Raw genomic sequence first — 7,413 nt, 5'->3', positions numbered from 1 at the left:
GGGAGGGCAGCCCCTTTCTTTTGGGGGACCCCCTCTTCAGTGTCTGATAACCAGGAAACCAAGTCAGAAGGTGGTCTGGGGGTGCTGAGGGGGGTGTCTTCCACACCACAGGCCACACACTCACCCAGCCTCCAGGACTCCGGTGGGGCTGAGGCTGGAGACTCACCCACGTTTGCTACCCCTCCCCCCAAGGCCTTCCCAGAGCAGCTGCCTGCGTCCTCACGCCTGGCCCCTCCCCTCTGGTCCAACCCCGTGAGGGTGGGCCGGCCTGGGTCCACGCCTCCTGCTCTCCCCTGGGCCGCTGGCTGTCTGCAGGTGCGGGGTCCTGGCCCGGAGAAGCGCCAGCAGAGCCCGGAGGACGGGAGGGGAGCGGGGAGGTGAGCCCCGGAGTCTCGAGGGGCCAGAGGGGCAAAATACTGCGCTGTGTCCCCGGAAGGCAGTTTCCCATGAAACCTTCGATAGAGGCTACCCCAGACGACCAGCCTGATCTGCTGTGGAGGCGTGGATCCCTCCCCGTAGCGAATGGCGATTGGGTTCTACCTGGACCCGGGACTTCTGTTTATATTATCTTTTCCCCACTTCCCCTCCAGGGATCTGGAAAACGGAGGCCTGGGCTAGACGGAAGCTTCCTCCAAGAGTCTTTATTGAAGGGATTCGAAGAAAAACTTAGGTGGTCAGTAATCTGTGGGGGATGGAGGGGTGAGTGCTACGTGTAACGGTTTTCCTGTTGTTACTGGACCAGTTTTGATGTGTTTCCCCCTTCAAGAAGCAGACCCAAACACCGAGAGGCTGAGGTTAGCAGCAAAGAGCGGGTTCATCCACAAGGCAACCAGGCAAGGAGACCAACCAGAGCCCGCTCTGGAATCTGCATCCCTGCGGGCACGGGGCTGGGGCTCACGGATGAAGACCAAGCAGCAGGCGGCGCAGGGCGCGGGGAGCCTGCGGAAAGCGATGGACAAGGTGCGGGGACCGCGGCCCGCGCGGTGGACCCAAGCTCCGCCTCTGCGCTCTGGGGGCGGAGCTTCCAGGGACACGCGGCCACGCCCAGTGGGAGGGTCAGCGGTCCCTCCAGTCCTAAGCTCAGCTCCAGCTAGACGCCGCTGAGTCCGGCTTTCTAGAGAACACTCCGGGCGGGTATTTTATGTTCCGGCTTCGTGATTGGAGGACATGTGAGACTTTTTAAAGACTTGATTAAATCTAATCAAGGCCCTTGATTAGTGCGGGCAGGCGGAATGGATTTGACTGATCACGACCCGCAGGGTGACCATCTCAGGGGCCGCCCTCACCCCCACCTACCCTACCAAAGGGGGGGCCTCGGTGCTGAGATCAGGGCCACACGTGTCCTAGACAGTCGGTCAGCGCTGCTGCTGAGCGGACCCGGGGCCATCCTCACACCGTCACTGGCCCCTGTGCTCAATAAAAGGAAGGAAAGCGGGAAAAGCGCTTTCTGGCCGCGGTGGCCTTGCGCGTTCCTCCATCACCATCTGCTGGCAGAGCCCGGCATGGCACCCGCTGCACAGAAACCTCGGTGTCCGTTTGGGTGCCCCATCCTTGACCCCGAGATAGCACCCTCCGTCCAAAATGAAAAACACCTGCTCCCAAGAGTCATTATAATCACAGCCAATTGTGTTAACTCGTCCTCAGATCCACTCACAGTTCCACGGAACATTCTGCTGACCTCTGACAGCTCCTACATAAGGCAATACTGAGAAGAAAAGAACGTGGTTGATAAATACAAACGCATACACAATAAGGAGCAAAGAAAAAAGACAAAAATCCTCGCGGTTCTCTTTTGTTCATCTTTCATGAGCAGGATGGCAGATAAAACAGAATGCCCAGTGAATAATTTTTTAGTGTAAGTATGGCCCCAATACTGCATAATCTTCAAATCTGATCTACCTTATTTTTAAAATATCTTTTTTTTTTTGCTGGTCACTCATTAGTTCATGCCCAAAGCCTTTGTTTCTTGCCTCCTAACTTTCTGAGTCCTCTGGGGTGAGGAGCACCCCTAACCTCGAGAGCCCACTGTCCCCTTGGGACTAGACCCTTTTATGCCCATCACCGCTGACCGGAAGGGCCAGCGCATGGCCAGCGCTCGCGCCCCCTGGCGGACAGACTGCGGCAGCCGCGGGAGCCCGGGTGCGACCCCCGCGGTCTCTGGCGCCCTCTAGTGTGGAAAGATCTCAGCCTGGTGTTCTGAGTCACGGGGCCATATTTTATTAGTGACGATGATGGTCCTTTACCTGGAGGCGCGTTTGGGGAGTGCCGGCTCAGGGGCCGAGCTATCAGCCTGCATCGCGCCCACAGGCATCGCGCCCCCCTGGGCGGGGCCAGCTGTGGGCTGTCCAGACACGGGCTTCCCCGAGCCTCTGGCCCAGTGTCCCTCCCAGGTCAGTGTCCAGCGTCGCCCTCCTGGTTGTGGACTTGTGCAGCGGTCTCAGCAGATGTAGAGGCGACCCTAACGGATGTATTGAGGCATCTCAGCACCGTCCTCTGCCCAGGCTTGCTGGTCAGCAGTGAAGTGACAGGGAAGAGGGGCTGTTTTGGGGTCCCTTCAAGGATCTGGGAAATGGAGGCCTGGGCCAGACCAAAGTTTTCTAGAAGATTCACCATTGCAGGGAGTCAAAGACAAACCTGTGGTGGTCAGCAATCTGTGGGGGATTCGGCGGTGAGGGAGATTCGGCGGTGAGGGGACTCCGAATGCCATATGTAATGGTTTTACTATTGTTAGGGAACCTTTCGTCCCCCCTACAAACAGCGGGCTAAAATACTGAGATGCCAGGTTTGCAGCAAAGAGCGGGTTCATCCACAAGGCAACCAGGCAAGGAGACCAGAGCACGCTCTGGAATCTGCATCCCTGCGGGCACGGGGCTGCGGCTCACGGATGAAGACCAAGCCGCAGGCGGCGCAGGGCGCGGGGAGCCTGCGGAAAGCGATGGACAAGGTGCGGGGACCGCGGCCCGCGCGGTGGACCCAAGCTCCGCCTCTGCGCTCTGGGGGCGGAGCTTCCAGGGACACGCGGCCACGCCCGGTGGGAGGGTCAGCGGTCCCTCCAGCCCTAAGCTCAGCTCCAGCTAGACGCCCGCTGAGTCCGGCTTTCTAGACAGCAACCCGGGCGGGTATTTTATGGTTCTGGCTTCGTGACTGGAGGACGTTCAAGTCTTAAAACGCCCTTGAGTAGTGAGGGCAGCGGAATGGATTTGACTGATCACGACCCGCAGTTTCACCATCTCAGGGGCCGCCCTCACCCCCACCTACCCTACTAAAGGGGGGGCCTCGGTGCTGAGATCTGGGGTGACACATAAAATCAGGTGAAGTCTTGGGACAGAGGGCCGATTCCAGGTCCTAGGATGCAGGAAAAACCTACCTGGCCCCGGGCTAGACAGCGTGGAGGGCGTGGCCCGGGCTGGTGCACCGAAGTAGCCCCCAACGGGCCAGAAGGTGTGGGAGCCCAGGGCTGGTCTACTGCAGAAGGAGTCGCCTGGTGGACAGAGTGGGGCCTGAGCGCCTGCTGAACTGGTCCGTCAGTGCTGCTGAGCAGACACGGGCCATCCTCCCATCATCAGTGGCTCCTGTGCTCGACAAAAGGGAGGGAAACCGGGAAAGCAAACGCGCTTTATGGCCGCTTTTGTGTTTCGCGTTCCTCGAGCACCGTCTGCCGGCTGGCCGCGGCATTGCACCCGCTGGCCAAACCTCGGGTCCGGCTGGGAGATCTCACCTCTCAGCAGTTCCCCTGGGGAGAAAGTCGGGAAGATGCGACCTTGACCCGGAGCGGAGCTCGGTGGAGAGGGTGCCCTGTGTTCTTTCCGCAGCTACTTGGAGTGGAGGTTCCTCATGCTGGGCTGGGAACGGGAGGAAGGAAACAGGTCATGATTGAGATGCTCTAGACAGACTGTCCCTGCTCTTGCCAAATTTCAGTAGATTTTCTTTAATTAATATTTCATTTTTTTGTATGCCCTTAGGTCTATTTCCAGACACTTTAAATATATTGAAAGACTTTCAATATTTATAGAAAAATATTATTTCATAGAATGTATACAAAGCAACAGTTAGAGCTGGACATGGAACAACAGACTGGTTCCAAATAGGAAAAGGAGGACGTCAAGGCTGTATATTGTCACCCTGCTTATTGAACTTCTATGCACAGTACATCTGTGCACAGAAACGCTGGGCTGGAGGAAGCACAAGCTGGAATCAAGATTGCCAGGAGAAATATCAATAACCTCAGATATGCAGATGACACCACCCTTATGGCAGAAAGTGAAGAAGAACTCAAAAGCCTCTTGATGAAAGTGAAAGAGGAGAGTGAAAAAGTCGGCCTAAAGCTCAACATTCAGAAAACAAAGATCATGGCATCCGGTCCCATCACCTCATGGCAAATAGATGGCAAACAGTGGAAACAGTGGCTGACTTTATTTTGGGGGGCTCCAAAATCACTGCAGATGGTGACTGCAGCCATGAAATTAAAAGACGCTCACTTCTTAGAAGGAAAGTTATGATCAACCTAGGCAGCATATTAAAAAGCAGAGACATTATTTTGCCAACAAAGGTCCGTCTAGTCAAGGCTATGTTTTTTCCGGTGGTCATGTATGGCTGTGAGAGTTGGACTATAAAGAAAGCTGAGCACCGAAGAATTGATGCTTTTGAACTGTCGTGTTGGAGAAGACTCTTGAGAGTCCCTTGGACTGCAAGGAGATCCAACCAGTCCATCCTAAAGGAGATCAGTCCTGGGTGTTCATTGGAAGGACTGATGTTGAAGCTGAAACTCCAATACTTTGGCTACCTAATGCGAAGAGTTGACTCACTGGAAAAGACCCTGATGCTGGGAAAGATTGAAGGTGGGAGGAGAAGGGGACGACAGAGGATGAGATGGCTGGATGGCATCACCGACTCAATGGACGTGAGTATGAGTGAACTCTGGGAGTTGGTGATGGACAGGGAGGCCTGGCGTACTACAGTTCATGGGGTCGCAAAGAGTCAGACACGACTAAGTGACTGAACTGAACTGATACATAAATTTAAAATTAATATATAAAACAAATACATGCAGACAATTATAAGCATATAATATATTTATATTATAAATGCATAATTATAAGCAAGTATATGTTATTATACTTATAATACTTTATAATATACTTATAAGCAAGTATATATTATATAAGCATAATTATAAATAGAAGTAACTTTGGGCTTTCCTGGTGGCTCAGACAGTAAAGAATCTGCCTGCAGTACAGGAGACCTGGGTTTGATCCCTGGTTCGGGAAAATCCCCTGGAGAAGGGAGTGGCAACCCACTCCAACACGTTTGTCTGGAGAATTCCATGGACAGAGGAGCCTGGCAGGTCACAGTCCATGGGGTCGCAAAGAGCTGGATACGACAGACTGACTAACACATATGAATAAATTACTTAAATATTATGTATATATTTATAAACACATTCAGATATTATAAATAGAAACATATGGTAAATCTATTTCATATTGTTATAAACATATAAATTTAAAAAATAATTTTCACCCCTTTGGCTTGGGGGTGTTTTTGTGGATGTCTTCGTGCTACTGTTCCTAAAGTGGAACTCTCCCCCTCCCAAACTGGCTTTTGAAATGACTGGGAAAGAAATGAAATATATAAGCATTGGAAACATAGCAACAAAATTGTCATTCTTCGCAGAGGATATGTTTAAGTATGTAGCAAGTCCCACAGAATGTAGATAAATTAATATAATCTATTAAAAAAAATCGTGCGGCAAATTTACCAGGTGCAATTTCAAATATAAAAACTTACTGGGTCTCTCAGTTCACTTCAGTTGCTCAGTTGTGTCCGACTCTTTGTGACCCCATGGACTGCAGCATGCCAGGCCTCCCTGTCCATCACCAACTCCTGGAGTTCACCCGAACTCACGTCCATTGAGTCGGTGATGCCATCCAACCATCTCATCCTCTGTCGTCCCCTTCTCCTCCTGCCTTCAATCTTTCCCAGCATCAGGGTCTTTCCCAGTGAGTCAGTTCTTTGCATCAGATGGCCAAAGTATTGAAGTTTCAGCTTCAGCATCAGTCCTTCCAATGAATATTCAGGACTGATTTCCTTTAGGATTGACTGGTTGGATCTCCTTGCAGTTCAAGGGACTCTCAAGAGTCTTCTCCAACAGCACAGTATAATAACAAATGAATAGAGAATAACATTTACGAGGATATATTTTACCATTGCATAAAAAACATCAGCTTGTAGAGAACAGACTTGTTCCCAGGGGAGAGGGTGGGTAGGGAGAGATGAAGTGGGAGTCTGGGGTTAGCAGAAGCAAGCTGTTATATACAGGATGGATAAAAAGGATAAACAACAAGGTCCTACTGTATGGCACAGGGAATTATATTCAATAGCTTGTGAGGAACCATAATCGACAAAAAGTGTATATATATATGTGTGTGTGTGTGTATTTGAGTTACTTTGCTGTAGAGAAGAAATTAACACAACATTGTACATCGATATTTCAATAAAATCCACCCCCCTCCGAAATATGTGTTTCCTGGAGATGGAGATGGCAACCCACTCCATCTCGTGCACCCCAATATTCTTGCCTGGAGGATCCCATGGGTAGAGGAGCCTGGTGGATTACAGTCCAGGGCGTCGCAAAGAGTCGGACCTGACCCAGCGACTAACACTTTCACTTTCAAAAGTGTAAGTTTACTGGGGATGAATCTATAGAGATGCCAAGACATTTGTTTATGAGGAGAATTATTAAACCTATTAAAGGGGGAGAGCGCCAGGATATTCACGGATTGAAAGAGTCAGCGTGGTCAAGCTGCCAGTTTCCCCCAAACTGCCTGGTGAATTCCCCCGAGCTGGTTCAAGGCGCACGATTTCCTTTACCTTTCTTCTAAGAGACAGAAGCCACGGAGCCGATCCTAGTTGGGAGAAGCTCAGGTCCTCCTGCGGGAGAGCAGCCTTCTTCCTCCCGGTCGCCTGGGCGGGTTCGAGGCCACGACCAGAAGGACTTGGTTCCCTGCGTCGCGCACTCAGAATTCTCCCTCTCCGTCCCGGGGCCGCAGAAGCTGGGCGTCCCGCCCGCCGCAGAGGAGGCAGCGGGCAGGGCCCCGCGGGCAGGCGGCCGCGGTTTCGCCCCGCTCCGCCGCCGCTCGTGCCCTCCGTGGCCGCGAGGCGTCGCTGTGCCCCCGCTGGACGTGCTGAGGGGCCCAGCCCGGGGCCCCGGGGGAAGGGCCCAGAAGGAGGGACTCGGGGCCCCCGAGCGACACCCTGGGACTCCGAGCCCCGGAGCCCGGGGTCACCCCAGGCAGGGGCAGCGGGGGGCCCGGGGCGGGGTCGGGGGCCTCCCCCCCGCACCCCGTTCTCATTTGACACCGGGGGTGCGCTGGGCAGTGCCCAGGGGCCGCAGTCCGAGCAGGGGCGCGAGGC

The 7,413-nt window shown here is 53.2% G+C and overlaps 1 long non-coding RNA gene across 4 annotated transcripts; it reads right to left on the bottom strand.

The window, feature by feature from the left end:
* Window positions 1-626: 626 nt before the first annotated feature.
* Window positions 627-7,134, bottom strand: LOC138422942 (uncharacterized). Of its 4 annotated transcripts, XR_011250072.1 has the most exons (6): window positions 6,871-7,072; window positions 5,788-6,139; window positions 3,719-3,842; window positions 3,368-3,572; window positions 2,244-2,458; window positions 627-1,705 (listed from the first exon to the last, which is right to left on the bottom strand). It is a non-coding gene; the product is annotated as an uncharacterized lncRNA (long non-coding RNA). The 4 variants fall into 4 exon arrangements; XR_011250071.1 differs by lacking the exon at window positions 5,788-6,139 and having other exon boundaries at window positions 6,871-7,134; XR_011250070.1 differs by lacking the exons at window positions 627-1,705; window positions 5,788-6,139 and having other exon boundaries at window positions 1,765-2,923; window positions 6,871-7,134.
* Between the last annotated feature and the right edge of the window lie 279 nt (window positions 7,135-7,413).

Source organism: Ovis canadensis, chromosome 17, assembly GCF_042477335.2.
Source record: "Ovis canadensis isolate MfBH-ARS-UI-01 breed Bighorn chromosome 17, ARS-UI_OviCan_v2, whole genome shotgun sequence".
NCBI classification, from domain to species: Eukaryota; Metazoa; Chordata; class Mammalia; order Artiodactyla; family Bovidae; genus Ovis; species Ovis canadensis.
The sequence above is the reverse complement of the archived record's forward strand: the minus strand, read 5'-3'. Positions and strand labels throughout refer to the sequence as shown.